Source organism: Jaculus jaculus, chromosome 2, assembly GCF_020740685.1.
Source record: "Jaculus jaculus isolate mJacJac1 chromosome 2, mJacJac1.mat.Y.cur, whole genome shotgun sequence".
Lineage (NCBI taxonomy): Eukaryota > Metazoa > Chordata > Mammalia > Rodentia > Dipodidae > Jaculus > Jaculus jaculus.
Genome location: NC_059103.1, coordinates 80137867 through 80163670, shown reverse-complemented (window position 1 = coordinate 80163670; position 25804 = coordinate 80137867). Strand labels below are relative to the sequence as shown.

The following is a 25804-nucleotide window of genomic DNA, read 5'->3' as shown; positions in this document are numbered from 1 at the left end:
TGGAATAGCTGGAGTTGGGAAACAAGTCAGAACAATATCCAAAAAGAAGCCTAGTCTTTTTATTATCAAGCTCCCACCAAGCATGGGCTACAAGAGGGCCTACACCTACTAAATTAGTTCTAAAATAATAATGGTTATCTGATTTATCTTGTGGTGGCTTCACTCTCTGTTGGAGAATTTGCTTCTCTTTTCCAGATGAATGTAGATCCTGAGGAGAAAATCAACCCATTACACCTCACCAGGGCCCCAACTGAAACCAAAAGTATTTGGAAAAATGAGCAAGAGTGCTGCTTTCTTAATGAACCTGGTACCTGAACAAGGGTAAAGGAGATAGACACAGAGAACACTCAACTCCTACCAAACCAGATATCCAGAGACACAAAGGCTCCCAAGACCTCATCACTAAAGTAGACCTAAAATGAACCCATCTTGATCAGGTAAATTTTCAGAAGAGGGGACAGAAAGATTATTAAAGCCGTATTTTGGGACATGATGCATAGAGACATTGCCTCTTACCCATAACTGATGGATAACCCCACAGTACACAAATACATTCCCCAACAAGGAGGGTCCCTGAAGAGGGAGGAGGACAGGGAGGAGGCTAATGATGGTACCAGAATGGCTGTAGACACACTGTATACATAACTAATAAAAATAAGATACAATTAAGATCATATAATCTGATGCATCATATTTTCAAGTGATGGGATCTGACAAATAAGACCCAACACTGAGATTGTATAGTTGACAAGAACTTGTGATTTGAATATAAATAAGCTCATAGTGTTGTTACAGTAATGCTGGTCAATATTTTTTTAAAAAAATATTTTTATTTATTTGAGAGAGAGGCAGATGAATAGAAGAGAGAGTGAGAGATGAGTCAGGAGAGAATGGGAGTGCCATGTCCTCCAGAAAATGCAAATGAATTTTAGATGTGCCACCTTACATCTGGCTTATTTGGTTCTGGTAACTGAACCTGGGTCCTTTGATTTTGCAGGCAAGTGCCTTAATCATTAAGCAATCTCTCCAGTCTGCTGATCAATATTTTGAAAACACACTTTATATATGAATTAATCCTAGGTGGTAGGATATACATGTTTTTGCTTCTTTACATAGTATACACTAGTGCAAAAGAAATAGTTGGATGACCTGCCTGGATTAATTATAAATGTTTATTGATGCCAGGAGAAATCAGAGAAATGAAAGCTGGAAAGAAGCCCAATGAGTAATAAACAGCTTTAAGACTGTCAAGAGAAAAACTAAATAATATTTATAGTCATCAGGTACTGGAAATCATCTTCATGGTAATAAGTATTTGCAATCAATAAAGCAGAAAGTATCCATCTTATTGGTCATCATTGGACCTACATCAGAAGTAGACAAAATAAATGTTATGGCTCAGAAATGTATTCATGAGGCTGGTCATCTAATCTTCCTTTTCAAGAGGGATTAAGGGCTTCCCTTGCAGCAGTTAAGTGTTAAGAAAAAGGGGACAAGGTGAAGGATCTGTTAGTGACTAAGCATGGCATGCACCTGTAAGGGCTGATATCTGTGTTAATGAACCTCCACAATAAATCCTTTATTTTCAGCTGAAACTTTATCATGCAAATTGAGCTGGTCCAGCGGCATTTATTTCTATGATTTTAATCCTTTATATAGGTGATCCATGACTTTGAGCTAAGCATAACAAAAATTGTTGCTACAATATTTTTTTTAATTATAATTTGAACTGAACATGGCCAGGAATAGAACCAAGCCTATGAGTATTCCCCTGAACAAACATTTTCCTTCTTTTTACACAGGGAGAGCATTATTAGGAAATGACTCTGTTGTTCTCTTTGCCTTTCTCCACTTGCCCTCAGCAAAATATGGACACATGGTAATCAGCTACAGATTCTGCTTCAGCACCTCAGCTATATAATGGTGGCCACTAACATGGATCCATAAGTCAGTGTTTTCACTCTGCACAAGAGCCCAAGAGCTATTTATAATTTTTTTTTTTTGGTTGTTGTTGTTTTATGAGGTAGGGTCTCACTCTACTCATTCTAGTCCAGGCTGAGTTTACTATGTAGTCTGAGGGTGGTCTTGAAGTCATGGCGATCCTTCTAATTTTGCCTCCTGAGTGCTTGGATTAAAGGTGTGTGCCACCATGCCCAGCTAATATTTATGAATCTTTAAAGTTGAATTTTTCTTTGTTTTATGGGTAAAACTATTAGTATAAATTTCTACCCAGTATTTGACTCAGTTGTTTCCATGTTTTATTTTATTGACATATGAATATCTGTCTCTGATTTTCAGAAATGATTAACAAATAATATGGCAAAATATTGATGAAGAATATTGAGGACTAATTTGAAAATCCAAGGAAAAATGTTAAAACTGTTAAAAAAAAACACCTCGAAGTAGTTACTAGTGGCACCAATAAAAACAACACAATTTGTTAAGTATTGATAACCTGCTTTTAACATCTAGATTGTGGTGAACATCAGGGAGACCCAGGAGCAGTCAGAATGGCAAGAAGAAAAAGCTGAGTGTCTGGTACTGGCAAGTCATCTCTACTGCACCTGCCACATTCCAGAAAACATTACAGAGGAAGTGGCCAATTAAATATCCATGCTTTTCTTATTGTTAGACAGGTAACCTTCACTATGGAATAGATAATGGAAGATATCCAGTATACTAAATATTCATCAAAGCAGAAAATAACAGCAAAAATTACATTAAAATAAGAGCAAAGGAGAATTCTAACGTGCCCTACAAGGCTCAGGAAACATTGTGGAATAAAGGCTAAAAGAATGTAAGAACCACAGGGTAGCATTGTCCTTCCCATAGAAAAAGTCTCCTGCATTCATGACCCCACTATGATTACTGATAACCCCACTGAAGAGGGACCTCATTGAAATGGAACTGGGGGAAAGGGACCAAAAGAGGATAACCCAATGGGAATAGGAACAATTTGTAATATTATATACTGACATTCCAAATTAAAATTATAAAATAAAATTTTGAATTTCAATGGAAACATATAATTTCCTTTAATCAGAAGGAAGTGTCTGTGTTTAGAAGTTCCTACTACTTGTCTTCCAAAGTTCTACTTCATTCTGAAGTTCCTCACCATATACTTCAGGCTGGTGTGTGCGACCTCCACATCTCTGAGCAAGTGATTGTATTTAGTGGGAGACTGACACCTAAACAAGCCATAAAGTTTGATATATAAATATAAAATTTGTTTGATATATCATGGACACATTCAGAGGAAGAATATTTCTTTAGTGAGGTCATTTCTCAAGATGTGTTTTAATTCTCTCCTCCCCCTAATCTTGCCTGAGAATGAAGCCAAAACATGAGCCAAGTCTAGGGGAGGTTAAATGAACTTGTTAACAACTTTCACTGAGCTCCTGTGTATATGTTGTTTCCATAAAAGCTGCTCAGCTGTCTGCCATTCATGTACCTGTTGAAGTTAGCTTCACCTTTGTAGCAAGAAATACCTGACCAGGAGCAGCTTGTGGGATGGAAAGCTTTATTTTTTGCTTATAGACTCAAGAGGAGACTCCATGATGGCAGGAGAAAACAGCATGAGCAGAGACTAGACATTGCCTCATGGTCAACACCAGGTGGACAACAGTGGCAGGAATGTGTGCCAAACATTGGAAAGGGGAAACTGGCTATAACACCCATAAAGCCATCCCCGATAATACATCATTTCCAGGAGGCTCCAATTCCCAAACTGTCACCAGCTGGGCACCTCACATTCAGAACATGTAAGTTTATGGGAGATACCTGACTCAAACCACCACAGTGCAATCCAGTTCAATTGATCTACTAAGATATTTTTCCTGATATTTGGTGGTAGCACCAATATTGTTCCTAGCCAGGGGAAATTAAAAGAGGTAAGTAGCATGTTTGATAAAACACATTCATTTTGTGACTCATGCCAATCTACTAACTTAGTTCTACTAGGTATGACTTTTGATGTTTCCCTTATCAATACTCTTAGAATATGATTCTTTCATTGAAGCAAACTATTTTTTTTTCCTAATGTAAGAACCAGGTTCTCATGAATGTTCTGATTTCTGTACTATGTCCTCTGTGAGACTTTGTTTCTGGAATCAATCCAGTAAAGTATGCCACCATCAGCAATACTTTTCTTTTGATGTCTGCAATACTGAACCTGACTGGATTACTGGCAGCTCATGAGCCTGCTTCAGTGCTATACGTAACCCCATGAAAGTTCCTGTTGTAAAGTATTTGTTTGAAAACATGAGTGACATGCTGACCAAATTAAGGATAGTCCAAAATTTGTAAAAAAAAAATCAGCATAATATGAGACACTTTAAAACTATTGCACAAAAGTTTAAAAGGAGAAATTCAAGTGCTTTATTTTTTACAAAGGAGAGCTAACAGTCTTTCCCATTTCTCTACAGTGTCAAGACAACATGTGGCATATTGTGTGATCAAAAAACTGCGTTGAGTTTATATAGAGAATAGGTAGAGAGAAAGTTGTAAATACTAAAATGTACATAAGGTAGAAAAAGGATATTTTCTAATTAGTAGGAGAATAGGTCACTTCCTATTATTTTACTCCTGCTACAGAAAAATTAGTTCTTGTGTGTTATTTGAAAAAAAAAAAGAATTTAATGAGTAATCTGTTTAATAGCTCATGTATGTTACTTCCCCTTCCTAATGCTTAATGATTTCATACTTGATTGGTTTCCTGGATTATGTTTTCAATTTCACCTACTTCCATGTTTATTTTTTATTCATTTCCTTTTATATGTTAGTGAGTTTGTGTATGTGTGTGTGTATGTGTATGCCCAAATGTGTGTGGATGTGTATGGTGTGTGTATGTATGGGTCTACATGCCGACATACACATGTGAGGTCTGAGGACAACCTTGAGTGTTTATCCTCTTCTTTCACCCAACTTGAGCAGAGTCTCCCTTATTCTTTCATCATCTGCAAGTCTACCAATCTCAGCTGGAGCTGATTTCCAGATTCCCCTGGCTCTGCCTCCAACTGATGTAGATGCATTGGGGTGATAGGCACTTGTGCCACTTCTTTTGCTCATTTTCTTTTAACAAGGTAGGGTTTCACTCTAGCACATGTGGATCTGGGATCCACTATGTAGCCACAGGCTGGCCTTGACCTCACAGCAATACTCATACTTCTCTCTCTGAAATGCTGGGATTAAAGGTGTGTGCCACCATGCTCAGCATGTGCTACTTTTGATTGAAGTCTTACTTTCATGGGTGATGGGAAGTTTGCAAGCAAGTACCTTTAACCACTGAGTAATCTTCTCAGACCAAGTTTCTTTCTTACATATTATTAACATAACATTCTGATGTGTATAGACTATTACTGTAACCTTTTTTTTGGCTTATATAGCCATATTATCTTTTAGAGGAGCAAGAGAAAGAGGGAAAGAGGGAGAATTGGTACACCAGGGCCTCAGCCACTGTAATTGAACTCCAGATGCTTGTGCCACTTAGTGGGCATGTGAGACCTTGCAGTTGCCTCACTTCTATGTGTGGCTAACATGGGATCTGGGAGTAGAACGTATATCCTTAAGCTTCACAGGCCAGCACCTTAACTGCTAAGCCATCTCTGTGGTCCATAGCCATAGTTTAATTATTTCTTGGCTTACTAAATTATTTGTGCTTGTTATACCTAACAATCAGTGGTTTAATATCTTTTATTTAATTTTAGTTAATTACCTGCCTGCTGATCTTTACAAATATTTACATTTTCTCTCATAAGCACAGATGCTATCTAATTTTATCTTAATGTAAGGGGGTGCCACAGTTTTTAGGCAAGTAAATATAATGATAGGACAAGAGAGGTTTATAGTTCCTTGCAATAACCTGTTCCCAACAGAAAGTGAATAAACTTACAATTTTCCAAAAAAGTATCTCACCAAAATTATTTACCTGTGCGTTTTTGTGGGTTTTATGTAGGCAGCTGCTAACTTTTCCCTATCAATTGAGGGTAGTTTCTTGTTGCATGGATACTGTTTGCTTCTGTCTCAGTTTTGAAATTCTCTGTAGTTCTCTGCACTTTTTTTCCTTTTTCTTATATTTTGGGTAAAATCCAAATTCTGTTGCTAATACAATATATGAGATAAATAAATCATTTATGAAATCAGGTTATTTCAACACATAGTTCTAATCAAAGGTCCAGGTTCTGTATCTGGTGATGGTCTCTTGGCTGTTCAGCTCTCAGGAAGCTCAGGACATCACAAAGCAAGGCATATCATGTCTTTTCCTTCTCTCCCCTATTTGTATAGTCATGAGACAGCTTACTCTTCTTCCTCACACAAATCACTTCTCACATGCCTGTCCTCTAAATGTGACAATTGAAGAAGTCTCCTTTCTTGGTACCTCTTATTAGAAATTTGATTCCAAATATTACTTTTAACAGCTAATAAAAAATACTTGATTATTGAAATGATAGCAGTATTTTCCATTCATGTTATCCTTCCCTGTTCCCTATTCTCCTTGCATCAAATAGACTATATTATAGATTGATCAGGAACTGAGTGGCAGCCCACAGAAGGCAATTTCTGCAGGAGTGTGAAGGAGATCAACAGTTCAAGTGCATGTCATTAACCAAGAGTCTGTTCCTCCCTTCCTGTTGGGTTTCTTGGCAGCTACGGCATGGGACTTAAAACCAAGTAGCTTGAGATGAAGAAGAATAAGGGGAAAAGAGAAGCTACTATCCCTGAACACCATCCACCATGCTACAGAACACAGATGAGGGGTGCACTGTCGCCTCCAGAGAATACCGGTGCAGCACAGGGTTAGCTGTCATCACCTTCAGTTTGTACCTGCAGCAGGTCACCAGAAACTCCAATTTTATGGGGGAAAAAAAAAAGAAGAAATGGTGTAATGTCTTCTTTGAAGATATAGTTGAATGCAGTAGTGAATATATTCGGGCTAGAGCTGTTTTGTGTATAATAATTTTTATTAGTTGGCCAATTCCACTGTTTTCTATAGAGCAACTTATTTATCTCTTCTTGTAATTTTTGGAGTAACATGCATCTATGAGTTAATGCCTTCCAGATTTTCCAATTTGTTGTAGTTTAACTTTTTAAGGTATATTCTAATGATTTTCTAAATTTCCTTATTATCTGTCCTAATAGTTCCTTTTATCCTTAATTTTATTAATTTGAGTCTCCTCTTTATTTCTTTAGTTATTTTAAGCTTCCCATAGTGGGAAGGTATGCCAAAGTCTATCAGGTACACTCAGTTCTGAGGGAATGAAATTATGATTGAAGGCTCTCAGGTAGTCAGACTTTGCTGGAAAGGAAGGACAGGGATAAGACTGAGTTGGACAGAGTTTCTGGTATAAAGACAGTCTATATCCTGATACCAAATCTGTATAAATACCCAACAGAAAACAAAGGGAATATTATTGACCAATCTCCCTGACGAATATAGATGCAACAATTCTTTAAAAAAATTTTTTGTTTATTTTTATTTATTTATTTGATAGTGACAGAGAGAGAAAGAGACAGACAGGGAGAGAAGAGAGAGCATGGTTGTGCCAGGGCCTCCAGCCCCTGCAAGTGAACTCCAGACATGTGTGCCTCCTTGTGCATCTGGCTAACGTGGGACCTGGGGAATGGAGCCTCAAACTGGGGTCCTTAGGCTTCACAGGCAAGCGCTTAACTGCTAAGCTATCTCTCCAGCCCAGATGCAACAATTCTTAATAAAGTACTTAAAAGCAGAATTCAAGTCTAAATTTAAAAAAGATGATTCATCACAATCAAGTTGCCTTTATTCTGAAGGCAAGGATGGTTCAACATACACAAAGGAATAAATTTAATATATTTCATAAATATAAGTGCAGAAATCATATGACCATTGACTGATGCCAACAAAACTTGTGATAAAATGTAATGTCACTTCATGTTAAAAGACCTGAATAAACTTGGAATGAAAGGAAGAGAACTCAACAAAATTAAGGCTCTATAGACTTAATGGTGGAAAAAAATCACAAAGTATTTCCACTAGCATAAGGTACAAAATAAAGGTTTCCACTTTCTCCATTTGCTTTAATATAAGTACTTAAATTATTTGCCATAATAATAAGACATAAAAAGTATATTAAAGGAATAGAAATAAGAAAGGTTGAAGTCAAATTATCCTTATTTATATTTTGTGTGAATATTTACAATTTATTTTTATTATTATTATTTTTCTCATTGTAACTTTATTGTAAGATCACTTACAAATATCTTGCTGTCTTTAGCAATTCAAACAATGGACTAAATTTCTTCTGACAAAGACAGTCATCAGTTAAGCATAAAATCAGCTCACTGAGTTTTCCTTCTTTGCCTCTTGTTTGAGGATGATACTTGATTTTCATTAATCCAGAGTGGCAGCACCAGAGATAATTTCAATCAACTCTTTTGTGATAACAGCTTGGCAGTGCGGTTTAATGTCAAAGTCAATTTGTCAATCATTTCAGAGGTGTGCTTGCTGGCATTGCCCATAGCTGTCATCCTGGCCCTCTGCTCACTGGTGGTGGATTTCTTCAAGGTGTAGTAGATGATGTTGGCCAGATTGTATTCTTGGTAATCTTGTAGTACATCAGCATGAATATCATCATACACACTCAGGTTCTCAGAACTTGCAATGGTATTAAGAGAAAAGATGGGCTTTTCTTCTGTCTTGTAGGAGATAACAGACCTGAATTAATTAAAGATGACGGTGCTTTCATCAAACTCATATCAAGAATTTAGTAATTCAAAGGCGATGACTGATGCATCTCCAAAAGTAGGGGGTTTTCTTCCAACATCTTTGAATGACATCAGAAACCAGTCAGAATGAGTGCTATGTCGTATGCCCCTGATTTTATCACCTATTACAACAAGCATAACATCTTTCTCTGCTGCAGTGAGGGCGGTCACTTCGTTTTTTATCTGCTTAGTAATCGAGGAATGGATAGCACCACAGAGCCCTCGATCTGAGGACACGCCAATAAAGAGGTGTTTCTTCTTGTCTTCAGAACCCTTAATATCAGCCTTTTCATAGAGAGCCAGTGCTCCCGTCCCGTACACTCGGGCTGGTTTCAGCTCCTGCTCAGCCCTGGTGTACTTTGCCGCTGCTACCATTTTCATAGACTTGGTAATTTTCTGGATGTTTTTGATTGACTTCAGGCGCCTGGTAATATCTTTCAGAGTTGCCATGTTTCAAACTTGGATCCTTGCTGAAGGTCGGGCACACAGGCCGTACTATGCACTATTATTATTATTTTTTATTAGTTTTCTATTCTGCAAGTACAGGCAGTTTGGTACCATTATTAGGCTCATACGTGACCTTCCCCCTCCCCATGCGCCCCTCCTTGTTGAGGTATAAGGGTCGTGCATTGTGGAGTTAGCCCACAGTTATTGGTACATAAGTAACCCTAAGCATCCCACTAGAAAACTCTTAGAATTGAAAAACACTTCTAGTAAAGTAGTTTGTTACAAAATTTATATTCAAAAATATTTAGCCTTCCTATATATCAATAATGTTTCGTAGAAAGTAAAACCTGCTCAATAGAAAACAAACAAACAAACAATCTTGGGGCTTTCCAAATGGCTCAGTGGGTAAGAGAGTTGTATAAGCATGAGAATCTGAGTGGGTCTTAGAGGAACTGTGACTGTCTGAGTTTGGTTCCTATCACCATTGTAAAAGTTATGTGTGGCCATCCATGCTTATAACTCTAGTGCTGTGGTGGAGAAACAGATTAGATAATCACGAGACTTCCAGACAATCTATCTGAGTGAAATAAATAAATAAATAAAGCAGCTCCTTAGTAAGCCCATAACATGAAAAAAATAGATGTAAGCACTGGGAGAGGACACCTGATAGTCTCCTCTAGAATTGGCATGTGTGTACATTGGGTACCTGCATCTGTCCATACACACACATACCATATTATACACATGCACCCAACAATGAATATGAATTTTAAAAAACCTTAAAATTTATTTGACAGAGAAAAGACCTTGGATATCCAAAGCAATCCTTGGGGTGGTGGAATACATGGCAGGAAGTATCATCAACCTAAGTTTAGGCTTAATATATAAACACTGTAACAAAAACAGTATGGTACAGGCACAGAAACAGAAATTTTCAACAGAACAAAACTCACATAATTACACATACCAGATTTTTAGCAAAACTTCACCCAAAAATCTAATTAGGGAAATGACAGCCTCTTTAACAAATGATGTAGGGAAAACTGGATATCAACTTACAGGAAAACAAAACTAGTTTATCTCTCACCCTATAAAAAATCAACTGCTCCTTACTCAAAGACCTTAACACAAGACATGAAACATGGTAACTACTAGAGAAAAAAAAAAAAAATAGGGAGAGCTCCTCAAGATATAGGAATTGGTAGGCAAGTTCTGAATAGGCCTCATCCCACTCATGAAATTAGGTAATTTATAAATAGGAACTTATGAAGTGAAAGTTAATATCCATCAAAGAAAACAATTATGCAAGTGAAGTGATAGCCTCTTGAATGAGAAAAAAATCACTATTAGCCATATATCTGACAAGAATTAATATCAAGCATATACAAAGAACTTTAAAAAAATAAACAACATAAAAACAAATAAAACAACAAAACTAGATCAAGGAACTAAACATAAAGTTCTCAAAAGAAGATAAAAAATATAAATGGTCAATACACATTTTTAAAAAGTATTTAACATCTTTAGTCATCAAATAAATTTAAATTCAAACTACTTCAAGATCCCATCTTATCCCTGCCCAAATGGCTTTTTTCAATAAATCAGATAACAATGAATGATGAAGAATGTGTGAGGAATGAGGAAATTTTTAGTTGCTGTTGGTAGTATAAATCACTGTGTTCATTATGCAAGCAGTATGGGAGTTTTGGAACTACAATCTGATTCACGTATGTTACTTCTGGACATATTCCCAAGTGACTTTGCACTCTACCACAGAGATGCTTGTCCTTCAGTGTTTATCATTGTGTTTGTCATAAATGCAAACGAATGAAGTCAGTTTAGATGTCCATTCACTGAGGAATGCATAATGAAAATAAGTCATATAAGTATAATTGAATTCCATTCAAACACAGAGAAAAATGAAATTATGAACTTTTTGGAAAATAGATGGAACTGGAAAATATTACATTTAAGTAGTGTAATTCAGGTACAGTAAGACAAACCCTGCACGTTAGCTTCCATATGTTTATCCTGTCTTATAACTCTTGTATGTATGAGTTATTATCTGTCAGAAAGTGTATAGATACCAGGGAACTATAAAGTTACCCATGAAAAAGGAAATAATAAATGAGGCTTCTTGAGAAAAGGTAGGGACGGTAGCTGATTTTAAGTGACATGAAAGGTGTAGGGATGTAGAGGAGGGTGGGTAGAGGTGTGCCCAGGTAGATTAAGGGAGAGAGGAGATATGACAAAGGAGGGAGAAAGGGAAGGTTAAGTCAAACTAAGTACATGTATTAAAAAAAAATAAAAAGTGTGCAAAAGCAACGATTATACTTTTATCAGATTAAATAATAGTGTACATTTATATGTTCTAAAAGAATAATGTATGTGTATATCTTCAAAATTAGCCCTGGAAAATTATTCTATAATATTTTTCATTATAAACTTATAAAAATCATGTGTTTTCATGCATCACTTTGTGCATCTGGGTACTGGGGAATCAAACTTAGGTTATTAGGCTTTGTAGACAAGTGCTTTAAATGGTAAACCATCTCTCCAGCCCCCATGTCTTTGCTTTTTGAGGCAGAGTTTCATTGTAACCCAGGCTGACCTGAAACTGACTTTGTAGCCCAGGGAGGGAAGGTGCTTTGTTCTTGAAAATACTTGCTCACACATGTAGGTGCTGTCAAAGAGTGATGGCATGAATCAGGCTGGTATCTCTTTAAGTTGAAAGTGAGATTTCAGCTCTATGCATACCAATTGACAATTGGTAGATACTGTGCATGTTGAAAACATAGACACAAATATGGCAAAATATTGGTTATTTTCCTGGAAATCTTGAACTCTGTTTTCAAATTCCTGTATCAGAATCTAAAAGTAGGCTCATTAGTTAAAGGTGTTTGCTTGAATGCATGCAGGCCAGCTTCAGTTTAATTATTCCCCAGAACCAACAGAAAACCAAACATAAAGTGATGGATGAGGCTGAGATCCCAACAGGCTTAAATTAAATGAGAGGAAGAGCCAGGAAAATCCGGAAGCTTGTGGGCCAGCTAGGCTGGTATACACACAGTGGCAAAAGAAGACACTGTCTCAAAAGAAGGTGGAAAGAGCTGACAAACATCTCAGATTATCCTCTGACCTCCAAACACACTCTGTGATATATATGTGCCCATATATACACACATCAAACACACACACACACACACACACACACACACACACACAATCTAAAAGCAAGACCCAATTATTTTTCAGTTCACAGGATTGTGTTTAGCCATTGTGTCAAATACATAAAATTATTTGTCTTCATTTGTTCTTGCCATAATTTCAGTTTCATTTGGAATGTTGTTATGATTTGAAACATTATATTGATAAGTTAATTTTTACCTCAAAGTCACTCATTTAAATGAGTTGCTAGTGTTTGCATCAGCAGCCCATATAATAAATGAGTGGCTAAATCCACTCAAAATGCTAAATCTGCAAACCAGCTTTCATCAAGACCAAGCCCAAAGTTTGATACCATAAAAGACTTGATAGAATGTTGCAAATCATAAAATCTTTTCGACATTTGACCTCTACTCAGCCATCTTGCCTTTGAAAAGTAAATGTTGCCATAGTCAATACCAACACTTAAGAATTCTAGAATTGACAATGATTTAATCCCACAGCCTTTATGAAATCCACAGTTTTGATTATTTGCATGATGTTATCCATTTTAATGCTTCTGTACATAAATTTTCTTGATGTCCTGTGCACTGATACTTTATTAAATGTGTTTGGAGCAACAAAAAAAAAAAAAAATCATGTGTTTTAGTCCTTTTATACCACTTATGTATTTTTAGAATAATAGTTTTTTACTTTCTAATGAACACATTGGGAGAGTAATATGTACAGAAAGTATGAATCCTTTCATAAGTTAAAAAGTAAACTTAATGTAAAATGTAAATGCAAAGAAAACTTTGAATGTTTACATGTATTTTCCATATAAACTCATTTCCACTTAGAATTAACTCCTACCAAATCAGAGAGCCAGAGCCTCAGAGGCCCCCAACACCTCATCACTGAAGCAGACCAAAAATGAACCCAACATGGCTCAGGGAAATTTTGTGGAAGATGGGGCAGAAATAATGTCAGAGCCACATGTTGGGTGAAGATATGCAGAGACATTTATCGAACCAATAATTGTGGGCTAACTCTACAATGCATGACCCATATACCTCAACAAGGAGGGGCCAATGGGGAGGGGGTAGATAATGGATGAGCCTAATAATGGTACCAAATTGCCTGTATTTGATGAATAGAAAACTAATTAAAAAGTGCAAAAAAATAATATTTTAAAAACCTAAAAAATGAATATACAAATACATAATTTATTATGCACCAAAGCAGTGACATTAACACATATCAACTTTCAGAAAACTCTAGCATATAACCATTAAAATGAGAATTTATTGGTACTATGGTAATATTATTATGAAGATTTAAAAAAAATATTTTATTTATGTATTTATTAGAGAGAGAGAGAGAGACAGAGAGAGAGAGATATAGAATGGACACACCAGTGCCTCTAGCCACTGCAAATGAACTCCAGATGCATGTTCCACCCTATGCATCTGGCTTATGTGGGTCCTGGGAAATTGAACCTGGGTCCTTAGGCTTTGCTGGTAAGTGACTACCACTAAGCCATCTCTCCAGCCCCATTACGAAGATTTTTAGTATGCATGTGTAGCATGTGGTGCGTATACAGTATATACACATGTATGTGCAGATGTCGACACCCTATGTGCATGTGCACAGAGGCAAATGTCGAACATCAGGTGTAGTCCTGTATCTCTCTTCTGCTTTGCTTCCTTGAAATAAGGTTTCTCGCTGAACCTGGAACATCCATTTTTCCTGTCAGACTGCCTGCCCCATGAGCCTTAGCAATTCTCCTGTCTCCACCACTCCTTAGAACTGTAATTATAGGCATGCGTTTACATGGTTGTTTACATGGGTAATGGGAATTGAACTCATATCATGTTTGTGCAGAAAGTGGTCTGACTTCCTGAGCCATCTTCCCAGCACTGTGAGACCCATTTTGACCTTCACATATTTAGGGACCCCAGCATAGCTTTGACTATTTTTTGAGAACCAAAGTCTTAAACTTAAATTTCCTCAAATATTTAGAAAAAAAAAAAATCACACTGAATATCCCGAACAGGGCTGGAGAGATGGCTTAGTGGTTAAGATGCTTGTCAGCAAAGCCAAAGGACCCAGGTTGGATTGTCCAGTACCCACATAAAGTAAGATGCACAAAGTGGCACATGTGTCTGGAATAAGTTAATAATGTTTTAGCCAAACTTACTTTCACACACATACACACACACACACACATTAATTATGGACACAGTATGCAAATGGCACATGTTGGTATCAACCTTACCTTCATCCCTGACCCCCTCCAAAGACACCTCCTCATTGGGGTTGCTGGTTATCCCCATGGGGATCGTGGGTCATGCATTATTGGGGTAGCCATTAGTTATGGAGAAGAGGCAATGTTTCTGTTCATACTGTCAAAAATTTGTGGTTCTCACAATCTTTTGCCCCTTCTTCAATGAAATTACCATGTCGGGTTTGTTGTAGGTCTACTTCAGTGATGGGCTCTATGTTCATAGTCATTTTAGAGTTAGAATTGGTTAGTTAAAAAAAAAAAAAAAAAGATGTCCATCATTAGAAGAATGGATAACAAAGATGTGGTATATCTACACAATGGAATTCTATACAGCAGTAAGAAAAAAACGACATAAAGAAATTTGAGGAAAAATGGTTGAACCTGGAACAGATCATTCTCAGCGAACTTACCCAATCACAGAAAAAAAATCGACACATAGTCTCACTCATCTGCAACACCTAACCTGAATCTGCCCAAGATGCCTTACATACCAAGCAAGCACCTCATGGACTAGACAATATGATGGATGGGAGGGCGGGGAGTTAATCAAAGGGTGGAAAACAGTAATCCAGACACAAACGGCAATGGTACCATAAAATTCTACTTCCTAAAAGACAGACCAAATGGCTGAACCTTCACTAGACCCTTACAGGAAACACCTGAACCACAAGACACTGGAGAGGGTAGGATCAAAACTGACCTAAATCTCCTACATCTTCCCTCCCTCCCTCTCCCCCTCTCCCCCTCTCCCCTCTATCTCTCTCCTCTCTAACTCTTGTATATTAGTTATCTTTTTCCTCAATTTCTTAGTGGACACTGACCTGTAACCCCCACTTCCAGCTTGGGCCTACCATCCACAATGAGCTTTTGATCAGAAAAACCTACAAGGTTTCCCAAAACAATGACAGACTTCTGTCAGAGTACTTGATGACCCACCAAAGGCCAGTGGTAAGACCCTATTGCTGAAGACTCCATACACAGCTGACACATAAAATGGAATGACATGGCTGGAAGCCAGAAGAGAGTCAGTCCCCAGACAGTCAGCGTGTCTAGTGCCAGAAGGCGCTACATAGGCGACTGGGGGAAATGACCAAAATCTGTCCAAGCAACACATTGTTTAACCTAATTAGCAACAAATAACCGGATGTGATGCCCACACAAGTGCAATAGTGGTACGCAGCCATGGTGAGGAATCAATTGTTCTTGATTTGGCTAACTGATCCACTCAGTGGTACTAGACCCATAGCTGGAGCTGGGAAACAAGTCAGAACCATACCCAAACACAAGCCCACTCTACAATATCAAGCTACCATCAATCACGGGGTATAAGAGGGCCTAAACCTACCATACTGTCTATCAAAAAAGTAAGTCTTATCTCAATTTTCCTGGTGCTAACTTACTCTCCGTTGGAGAATCTGCTTCTCTTTTCCAGATAGATGCAGATCCTAAGAAGAGAGCTGCCCCAACATACCTCAAAAGGGGCCCAACTGAAACTAAGGACAACTGGCAAAATAAGCAAGGGTGATGTTTTCCTGTGAACTGGATACCAGCACAAAGGGGAAGGAGATCAATGCAGAGAAAAATCAACTCCTACCAAATCAGAGAGCCAGAGCCTCACAGGCCCCCAACACCTCAGCACTGAAGCAGACCAAAAATGAACCCAACATGGCTCAGGGATATTTTGCGGAAGAGGAGGCAGAAAGAATGTCAGAGTCACATGTTGGGTCATGATTTGCAGAGACATTTATCATACCAATAACTGGGGGCTAACTCCACAATGCATGACCCATTTTCATTAACAAGGAGGGTCTAATGGGAAGGGGTAGATCACAGATGAGCCTAAATAATGGTACCAAACTGCCTGTATTTACTGAAAAGAAAACTAATAAATTAAATTTTAAAAAAAAGTTTAACTTTTGGTTATGAGCTAATCACTTATTGATTTACTTTTTTTTTTTTTTTTTTTTTTTGCTTTTTCAAGTAAGGTCTCACTCTAGCCAAGGCTAACCTGGAATTTACTATGCAATCTCAGGGTGGCTTTGAACCCATGGCAATCCACCTATCTCTGCCTCCCTAGTGCTGGGATTAAAGGCATGCACTACCACGCCTGGCTTGATTTAGATTTTTATAATGGATAAAATACGTCTTAACATTATTCCATGATGACATATTGATAATACATTCTGATATCCTCATGACCTAAACTACATTATTTTTAAATTATAAAAATCTGGGTTCTTAATGTGCCCCATAATTCACGTGTTGTGCCCTTTATCCTGTAAGGAGCATTATTGGGAGATGGGGTCTTCTGGGAGCTGTGCCTATGGATGGATTAATGCTTGTCCTTAGCAGTAGTCATGGCTTGATGGAATGGGCTGATTCTGCCCCTTACAATAGAGTAAGAAAACCATCACAATTACTGGTGACTTAATCTTGGCCTTGTCTTCTAGAACTGTAAGAAATGCATTTCTGGTCTTACAGCCATACAATCCAAGACAGTAGGGAAGACTAAAATTTAGAATTCATCTCCACATAAAAAATGTCTATCATTCCTCAGATTTCAGGTAAATGTGCAACCTGAACATTAAAGCTTTTCCTTGAAATAATATTATTCATTTGCAGTGTTGATTTGTGGAGTAGCTGTGAGTTTCTCATTAACAACGGTGATGTCTCCTGGCTACATTAACATGATAAGTTTAAAGCCTTATAGACGTCTTGGGCAGTGTGTTATGTTTAAAATATTTTTAGAAATGATTTTCAGCTTTATTTCTGGTGGTTGTAAACTATATCTTAAAAACATCCACATATTCTCAAAATACTTATATTTTATTTTAGTGGGTCAAAAAATAGGTTAAAAATAGCAGAGAGTACCCACTGTATTCCTGATAAGGGATGACAAAAAATGAGCTTGCTTTTCAAGTTGTGAAAACTAAGTCATTAGCATTTTATCCAACAAATTTCTAAATAACAATAGTAGAAAATGAATAAACATTTTTAAGAAGTACTTTTCAGAGAAATCATATCAACACATTTATTTTCCTTACTTGAGAATATTTCAAGTGTTATACATGTACATATGTTCCCTCAAGTATCAAATTAATATAAAAAATATAAAATGAATTTGAACTGAAATAAACAGTATTACCTATGAGAATAATAGTGTTAGGTGGACCATAAAAATGGAAGTTTGATTGGCTGAGGATCTTACAGGCCTCTTTAAGCAGAAAGTTTATCCATGGTTTTTGTGCAGTAGTGTCTCTGTGAAATTCCCTTTCTCCCTTTCCTTCTTCTCTAAAAACAGCTACTTTAATACAAGGATTCTTCCAGAGTGCCTAGAAGTCCTGTGAGTTCCTCTTATGCTGTGACATGCTATGGAGGGAAAGAAACTATATTCTGAAGGCTTATTGGGCATAGTGGTTATACAAGCTGGGATTTGGCAGGGATGCACTGTGGAGAAAGAAGCACTGCATGGTATATGGATGGGTCCTTTGTGTTAATGGACATAGACTGTGTGATGGTCATGACTGTGGCATGCACTTGTACTTTTTTGTTTCAGGGAGGTTCCTGTTATCAGAAAGATTACAAACAATAGGCTATTGGACTGAGGCAATGTCTGAAGTTTTCTTCCAGAACATAGCTCAAGTGCCTCCACTGGGCAACCAAAGTTGACACTGTGGAAATGTTGTGCCATTGGTAACATCAGGAGCTTGGATCTCAATTGCTCCAACTTCAGTGTAACACCTCTTTTGGCAACAAAATTCAGGTACATGTCCATCAGTGAGCTCTTGTATAGGTAGATATGTAATTCTCAGCTCCTCCTGGGTAGTCTTTGCTACTTTTCTCTGTGATAACAAAGTTCCAGAACAGCATAGGACCATTAACTTCTTTCTGGATCTACTACTAATAATGCTGACCCTCAGTCTTCCATAGATGTTCACACCTTGAGGTTTTGGACTTAGTGCTGTAAGATCATGAGTGTTTTGTGCACACATCTATTTTCAAAGGTGGCTAATACCTTTTTGTGAGACACTTATGTATATTAAAGTCTTACCCATGACTGGCCCGATATTCTTTGGCTTATTTTCTTTCTTTCTTTCTTTCTTTCTTTCTTTCTTTCTTTCTTTCTTTCTTTCTTTCTTTCTTCCTTCCTTCCTTCCTTTCTTCCTTCCCTCCCTCCCTCCCTCCCTCCCTCCCTTCTTTCCTTCTTTCTTTCTTTCTTTCTTTCTTTCTTTCTTTCTTTCTTTCTTTCTTTCTTTCTTCCTTCCTTCCTTCCTTCCTTCCTTCCCTCCCTCCCTCCCTCCCTTCTTTCCTTCTTTCTTTCTTCCTTCCTTCCTTCCTTCCTTCCTTCCCTCCCTCCCTCCCTCCCTCCCTCCCTTCTCTCCTTCTTTCTTTCTTTCTTTCTTTCTTTCTTTCTTTCTTTCTTTCTTTCTTTCTTTCTTTCTTTCTTTCTTTCTTTCCCCCTCCCATATATGGAGAGAGAGAAAGAAGCATCATCCAAAGGCAAAACCTAACAACATAGGTATAGAAGATTCTGCTTATAATATGATCATTGATGTCATAGAGCACCTTTAAGGCTCTGGATTGATGTGCTCAAGCAATGTGCTAGTTATTCTGGGTTTTAACCCACTACATTTCCCTTAAAAAAATGGTTCACTAACAATTTTTGTTAGGGGTTTGTTTGGGCCATCCAAGCCCAGTAACAGATGTCCAGAACTGAAAAGGGCCATTTTCCTGCATTATGTGGGCATACCTCAAGACTGCTCTCTTAGCTTGTGCAAAACTTCTTTTTTATTTTTTTTATTTATTTATTTATTTATTTATTTATTTATTTATTTATTTATTTATTTATTTTTGAGGCGGAAAAAGAATATGAGCATGCCAGGACCTTCAGCCACTTTGAATGAACTCCAGAAATGTCTCCTTGTGGTGCATTTGAAACATTGCATGTTTATGTCATTGTGTCTGACAACATGGGACACCTAGAGAGATGAACATAAGTTTTTAGGCTTCACAGGCAAGTGCCTTTACTACTAAGCCATCTCTCCAGTCCTTGTACAATACTTCCATAGATTAATCTTAATCTAGTCTTTTCTGAATGTTGATCCATTTCTAATTGCTTAAAAACTGTAAATGTATCATGGATGCATGTGAATTTTTCATGAAGTTTGTAACAGAGACTATTATTTTATTACATTAAGTGGACTTAGCCTATTGTTGAGATAGTACTGCCCACAATGCTCTGCTCCATGACCATACTTAAAATATCTTCCATTAGAGACTGAAAACAAAACCTATTGGCCTTCTGGTAGCAGAAGCCATGCCACATGGGCATGGTCCACTATTGTTCCAAGTGCATTGATTATTTGTTACTTCTACTACTTCTGAAGACACACAGCACTTAAAAGTAAGCTATGCTGTTTTAGATAAATGAACTACTTGAAATATGACAAGGATGTGCATATGACGCTCAGCAAATGCCCATAATTAAAAAACTGAATGATCTTTCATATTATCTACCTTCTATAGATGCCAGTATTGTATAATTTTGATGAGAAAATCTCATCAAATACTGATTCATGATTATGATCTCTTTGTTCTCTTTTTGATACACACACCTAAATAAGGTGTGACATAAGATAGATGTTCTAGAGCTGGATAGTTGGTTAACAGATATGGTGCTTGCCTGTGAAGCCTAAGGATCCATGTTCAATCTCTTTCCAGATCCCATGTAAGCCTGATGCAAAAAGGTGAGGCAAGTGCAAGGATGCACGTGCCAGCTAGGTAGCACAAGTGTGTAGAGTTCAATTCTCTCTCTCTCTCTCTCTCCCTCTCTCTCTCTCTAAAAAAAAGATGTTCCAAGAAAGGGATCATATCATCTTGTCTACGTTCTTGGGAGTAATCAACTTAAAAGAGGTATAAGATAACAAAGGCTGCTTTTAAGACTCAAAATTTCATTTGGACATTCTCTCAGTATAGTGTGCCTGTTTTCTTAAGTCTTGCCTGAGTAGCCTCTGGCCTAAATGGAGTTCAGAGGACTTAGGATTTTATGCATTTCAGCCACCTGGAGTTCCTTGCTGGGTGGAGCAGATCCAGATTCATAGGAATTTTGTGAGTGTATAATTTTTCAAGTCAGGCATGTAATCTGTTTCTAGGTTTTATATAAATATTCTGGAGCTAGGTAATTGTAGCTAATAAAAAAAAAAAATCTCATCTGCACTATTGGAGCTCCAAAGAAGCCATGGGAAGAATGCAAGTATATGAACATGACTGTGTTCCAATGAGACCCAATACAACTTTGCTTGTCTTAGCGTCGTAGACAACCATGATATTGTTGTACCTACTAACTTGAAGAATTCTATTTTAATTATGAGAAGGATTCAATTATCCTACACAAATAAGGAACTTCTGGCATTACTTGCTGCTGTGGAGTTTAGATTTTATCCTTCCTGGCTTTCCTTATCCCTGTGTCGTATACCATGCACTCTCAACAGGATTATTCTTGTGTGATGGATACCACTCACCTGAAGGCACTTAGTTTTCACACTAGTGGTGGCATCAAGAGTCCTTTAAATGAGGAAGAAATTACCAGCAGGTAATGTTGTATTCTAATGACCTCTTCCTAATGTGCAGCTACCTTTACTTATTTGGGGGAGATTTGTGGAGCCATCTCTTTGAATCCTGTATACTGCCTTTCCTGTCCATGAAGTTGTCTACTTGGAAACATATTCCTAAATCTAACTGACATTAGCAATGGTACGACTATAGTTTTGGATGTCATTCAGTTCAGCCCATTGGCAAGGGTTTGCCAATTTCTGTGTGAACCAAGGTGGAATCTTTGGGTCTCTGACAAGTAGAAAATTTTATGCAGAAATTTAAAGAGACTATCATCTGACTTTTGGAAATAAACTCTAATATTTCATAGGATTTATTTTGTTGACTGAGTACAGGATCCTGATAGACATGATTGAGACAAATTAAGCTCATTAATGTCTTATCTAGAATGTTATTAAATATAAGAGAGAAAAATCTAATGGACTTGATCCAAACCCCTGTCATTCAGATTAATCAGAGTAGCAACTGCATAGTTAATTTGCTGATAGCAAATATTAAGTAAATAATAAGAAACACTATCAGTGACAGTCAATTATCTATTAAGCTTTTGCTGCATTTCACATGTTGAAAGTAGAAGTGCTCCCTAGATGAGAGGGTATGCTGGATCCGTGAGCTCACAGCTCTTTCATGGTATCCACACTCATTACATACATAGATCTTCCTATATTGGTTTAGTCGACACTTCTTTATTTACCTAACCCTCATGTTCATAGTGGGCACTGACCTGTAACTTCCAGTACCAGCATGGGGCTATCATCCACAATGAGTTTTTGAGCAGAGAGACCTACAAGGTTTCTTTTTTTTTTTTAATATTTTTTTGTTCATTTTTTTTATTTATTTGAGAGTGACAGACACAGAGAGAAAGACAGATAGAGGGAGAGAGAGAGAATGGGCACGCCAGGGCTTCCAGCCACTGTAAACGAACTCCAGATGTGTGTGCCCCCTCTTGTGCATCTGACTAACGTGGGACCTGGGGAACCGAGCCTCGAACCAGGGTCCTTAGGCTTCACAGGCAAGCGCTTAACTGCTAAGTCATCTCTCCAGCCCCTACAAGGTTTCTTAAAAGAATGACAGATTTCTGTCAGAGTATGTGATGACTCACCAAAGGTTAGTGGTAAGACCCTACGTCTGAAGACACTTATGTGGCTGACATGTAAAATGGAATGGCATGGCTAGAAGTTGGGAGAGGGTCAGTACCCAGACAGTCAGCACATCTAGTGCCAGAAGGTGCTACATGGGCGACTGGGGGAAAATGACCAATATCTGTCCAAGCAACTCATGGTCCAACCTACTCAGCAGCAAATAACCTGTTGTGATGCCCACACAAGTGCAATAGTGACACCCAGCCATGGTGGGAAAACCAGCTGCTCTTGATTTGGCTAACTGATCCCTTCAGTGGTATGGGACCCATAGATAGAGCTGGGAAACAAGTCAGAACCATATCCAAACATAAGCACACTCTCCAATATCAAGCTACCATCAATCATGGGCTACAAGAAGGCCTACACCTATTAAATTCTCTACAAAAAAGTAAGGGTTATTTCATTTTTCCTGGTGCTAACTTACTCTCCATTGGAGAATCTGCTTCTCCTTTTCAGATAGATGTAGACCCTAAGGAGAGAGCCACCCCATCATACCTCAAAAGGGCCCCTGCTGAAACTAAGAAAAAGTTGTGAAACAAGCAAGGGTGCTGTTTTCCTAATGAACTGGATATCAGCACAAGGGAGAAGGAGATCAACACAGAGAAAAATCAACTCCTACTAAATCAGAGAGCCAGAGTCCCAGAGGCCACCAACACCTCATCACTGAAGCAGACCAAAAATGAATGCAACATGGCTCAGGGAAATTTTGCAGAATTAGGGAGTGGAAAGAATATCAGAGCCACATGTTGGGTCATGATATGCAGAGACTTATCTCACCCACAACTGGAGGCTAACTCCAAAATGCATGACCCATATACCTCAACAAGGAGGGGCCAAGGGGAAGGGGTAGGTTACAGATGAGCCTAATAATGGTACCAAACTGACTGTATTTGCTGAATACAAAACTAATTAATAAAAAATGAATTCTCTGTTTTGATAGTGAAACAATGTGGAAGAAACCACTGGTGCTTGAATCTGATATCCATAAATTATTTGGAAGTTGCTTGACCTCCCACTACTTCAATTTTTCATTTGTAAAAATAGTAATAATGACTACCACAGAATACTATCATGAAGATTATATGGAATAACTTGTGACTGAAAGAACTTAGAAAAGAGCATGAATATAGCAAATGTTCTATAGAAACTTCGTCCATATGTTAGCCATGGTCATTTGTAAGGTTCAATGATAAAATAGACAATAATACTTTCTTGTTCCAATGTAAATAAAATATATTTTATTATCTAGATATTATTTATTATTATTAACCACATATTTTATATGGATACCTCATGTATTGGTACCCTATTTTCCCTTATCCCTGCCCCCTCCTACTGGGGACCCTCCTCAGTGGTATTGCAGGTATACCCAATGGGGTTGTGGGTTTGTGCTGTGGGAGAAGCAATCGGTTTTGGGGGGAGGCAATATTTAGTTGCTATGGGACTTAGTCACATTTTCTTTCTGTTGAAGTGAACTTTTCTCACATATCATTACCCTTCAAAATCTTACCTAATAAGTAAGATCAAAGTCCACCCAGAAAGTCTGCTGTAACCATGCAGCTAGACTTAAACACCTTCCTTATTATGCATCACTGGTATTCAATTTGCATCATTGACAATACTGAACCCACTATTTCCTCTATTGAAAGACAGATACATATTTTACCACTTTTGTTAGTTGTTTTTTTAAAATTCTTTAAAATGTAAAACTTAAATATCTTATACTTTGCATTGAACTAAGCAAATGAGCAGTGAATATTTCCTGAATGTTATATTTTTAAAAGCTTAACACCTCCAACTCCCCTTTCAAGCCTTTTAAAAAACATTTCAAATAGACCCATTCAAATAAAGTTCCTATATTTAAAAAAAAAAATCTTTTTTCATCCATTTATTTAGAATCAAATATGTGAGCTTTCATTATTACAGAATTTAAAGTAGACTGTTATATTATGCCCTTAATTATAATTAACTGCTTCTGAGAAACATGTTTCTCTAATTAACTGGATACAGAAGCCTGGATCTTTTCTTTAAAAATAACTATGTATTATTCCAGGCAAAATTGAACTATATTAATATTTGACCCAGCAGGTTGCATGATTTCATCCACAGATTATGGGTAATCCATTTATTAATGAAATATCTTTCTGATAATCAAGATGAAACTCAAGTAGAATGGCAAGGTTTGAACTAAAGAGAATGACACTGATGAATGAGTCTGTAAATGCATGTGACTCTTTTCAAGGTGGAAGATATTTAGATAGCTTGTTATTTAGTTTGGTCTCTGTCCTAGATTTTTGTTTTGTTTTTATTAACAAGATTTATTGTATGTATTCAATGGAAATTTTCTTTCATTAAATAATAGTGTTACTGGAAATGATCTTAATGTTGGGAACAGGGTTACTTTTCATAAATTATTAATAAACTTAGCCAAACTAAAATTTATCATTTGAATGAAAGAAAATGTGTTTATTATTCTTGATATTACCATATAATTACTAGGAACCAGTCACATATGTGCAGTGGCACCATCTTATTCATTCAAAAGAAATTTAAGGAAGAATGTGGATTTCAAATGTGTGTAAAGGGGCTTTACAATTCTGAACTAAGTGTGCATTGTCAAAATGAATTTAGCTCATCAATAAGAACAATTATTTGTACTATAAAATTTTTTTCAATGTAATTCCAATAGGACTTTGAAGCAAATTTTCTTTTCTCACATAATGTTGTGAAACTGCCTCAATCAAAAATTAATTTTCATCTTTTTGCTTTATAGGAATAAAGAAAAGTAAATTTTCCCCCTAAAGGTCTGAGGTTTCACAAAGTGATAATTTCAGTTTATGCTTGATGTGAGGTTGGAAGAATTCCACTTATGGTTGAGAAGTTTGAATAGAAGTCTAACTGGATGAAAATGGACAAAGATGTAGCTTGTTGATTCCAGAGATCTTTTACTATGCTCATAAATAATCCTATTGGAGACTAGGGTTTATTTAAGTCATTTTGCCAGTTATTTTTAATATGGTTTTGTTTATTTTATTCATTTAAGTCCCTTGTCTTTATTCTTTGACCCCTAAATAACATGAATTAAGCAACACAATATGGTTTTCTGTCCTGGAGACAAAAGGTTTCAAGAGAGTTCCACAGACTTTGACTGAATCTTACCCACACAGCTCAATAGAACTCTGGCTGCCAGAACCCCAGGCAACTTTGAATATGTAGGGGCCAAATGTGGCTGCCCCTTGTCATCCTTCCCAGCTGGTCCCCAGGGGCCCTTCTTTGTCGTTTTGCAGATTTGTGCTAGCCTGCTGGTTCACAGTTCTATTGATGGTGCTTTCTGGCCTTTTATCCTGCTACTATTCAATGTAGCATACAATGTTGGACAGATTATGAGTAGAAAGGATTAGTCTGTCAGCTTGCTTGCTTGTTTTAATACTTA

The 25804-nt window shown here is 37.3% G+C and overlaps 1 protein-coding gene and 1 pseudogene across 2 annotated transcripts in view; both read right to left on the bottom strand.

Moving 5' to 3' along the window:
- Grid2 (glutamate ionotropic receptor delta type subunit 2) overlaps nucleotides 1–25804 on the bottom strand; it is a 1510676-nt gene that overhangs the window by 756857 nt on the left and 728015 nt on the right. The gene's annotated exons all lie outside the window — the stretch shown is intronic.
- Nucleotides 8366–9220, bottom strand: LOC101603590 (annotated as a pseudogene).